Below are 1,914 nucleotides of genomic sequence, written 5' to 3'. Positions count from 1 at the left end.
ACGCCCCTTGGTGCCTGCCCGCACCCAGCCCTGCAGCCCCCAGCGCCCACCCGCCCCCATCACCCCTCGCCCCCAGGGCTGGGCCCTTCGCACCTCGGCGGGACCGGCAGATAAGGGCTATCGTGTCCCCCCATTGTGTGGAGCCTGAGCTCTGCTCCCGGCCCTTTGATCACGCCAGCCCCCCCATCAGGCTGATACAATCTCGTCTCCTCCTGGTTTCGGCAGCCTGGAGGTTGGGTGCTGACTCACCACCAAAGCGCCCGGGCACCATCAGGGATGCTTCGCTCAGCCCCACTCATGGGTGGCCCTGGGGTCTCCAGCTGCAGCCCCAGGCAGGCAGCATCGCACCCCAAATCACCCGGGACCGCCCCAAGGCTTGCCCCTGGGGAATCCCAGCCTTGCACCTGCCTCTCCGAGGTCCCCAAATTCTTCCTTTGCTCTCAGAGCCCAGCAGCCTCTCAGAGCACTCCCAGGCTTTTTGGGAAGCTCTAACTTTGAGTAAAACCCGGCTGCTCCTCCTGGGAAGACCCCCTTGCTCAGGGCCCCCCTGGGAAGCTGTGTCCCCACCACATGTCCGGGCACAGAAGAGTGATTTGTCCTGGGACACCTTGTCTGTGCCGCAGACACCCCAGGACAGCCCAGGGCTGGGTGCACGGTCTGTGCTCAGCCCCAGCCTGTCCATGCCTCAGTTTCCCCAGTTGTAAAACAGCAGGGAGGACCGGCCGGAGTGTTCAGGCACTGCGGTCATGTGGGCCGTACCCAAATTACACCCTGGGCTCTGTAATGCAGAGGCCTTTTTAACGAGGGGACAAATCTGGACCAAACCATCCTCAAGGACTTTCATCTCAGCCGGGTTTGGAAGCACCAACCCTCCATCCCGTCCACCCAGGCCAACAGCCAAGCAAACTGCGGTGCCATGGAGGAGCTCTGGCGGTCCTCCCAGGGACGGGGCTTCTGAAGCTGAACCCGCTGCCCAGCCCTCCTCAGACAGACCTGGGGTGAAGACTGTGGCTGGCTCCTGACCATGGGGCCCCGACCCACTGCCTGCAGGGCTGCAGCCCACCAAGGTGTAATTGCCTTAGGCATGAAACTCGAGGGGATCCAGCACAGCCCTGATGGCTTCTCCATCACGTGCCCCAGGAGAGAGGGTGGGCTGACAGTGAATAAAACATCAGCTGTGGTCATACACTCTCTTAAAATCTTGTCTCCAAGCCAAACCAACGCCAAACCAGCGCACTCAGCAAAGGGAGGACAAGCAGATGTGCATCTCTGTCCCTCCCAGCCTGCTGTCATCTCAGTGAGCCGGGGAGGACAGATGCATTTCTTTCCGCTCCCCTCTTCCTAGCAGGATCCCATCCATCCCTGGCTGGGTTACAGACCGCAGAGCTGGGCCCGAGCCTGGAGCATGAGCAGGCTCCAGCCACGGGGGTGATGGAGGGACGCATCCTTCCTCCTCCCGGAGAAGGCAGGAGGCTCTGCCCCAAAGGAGATGGATGGCCAAGCCCCAGCCATTGGTGCACAATGACCCCGCACAATAACCGGGCACCTCACACAGCCCCCCCAAAATCGCCCCATTGAAATGTATGGGGGGGGGCACACACCGAGAAACCCCACTGACTCCCTCCACATCCCCCAGCTAAAACCATCACAGCCACAATGGGCCCCGCTCCTACAAAGGGGCCGGTTCAAAGTCAACGTCTCCCTTCCCCTCCGCCTGTATATGAAAGAGAACAGGAATGCGTTTGAGGCCTTGGCGGGCTGGGGGGGCTGGGGGTCTTCCTGGGGGGATGGAGAGAAACAGCAGGTTGGCAGGAGGAAGGGGTCCGGCCCGGGAACAATAAATCAAAGGGAAGGGGAGTTACTGCCCGGCCAAGGATCTTCTGAAACCCTGGGCCACAGCGGGAGCCCGGGAGG

The sequence above is a fragment of the Pygoscelis adeliae genome, unplaced genomic scaffold, assembly GCF_000699105.1.
Source record: "Pygoscelis adeliae isolate BGI_AS28 unplaced genomic scaffold, ASM69910v1 Scaffold584, whole genome shotgun sequence".
NCBI lineage: Eukaryota > Metazoa > Chordata > Aves > Sphenisciformes > Spheniscidae > Pygoscelis > Pygoscelis adeliae.
Note: the sequence above shows the minus strand (reverse complement) of the source record.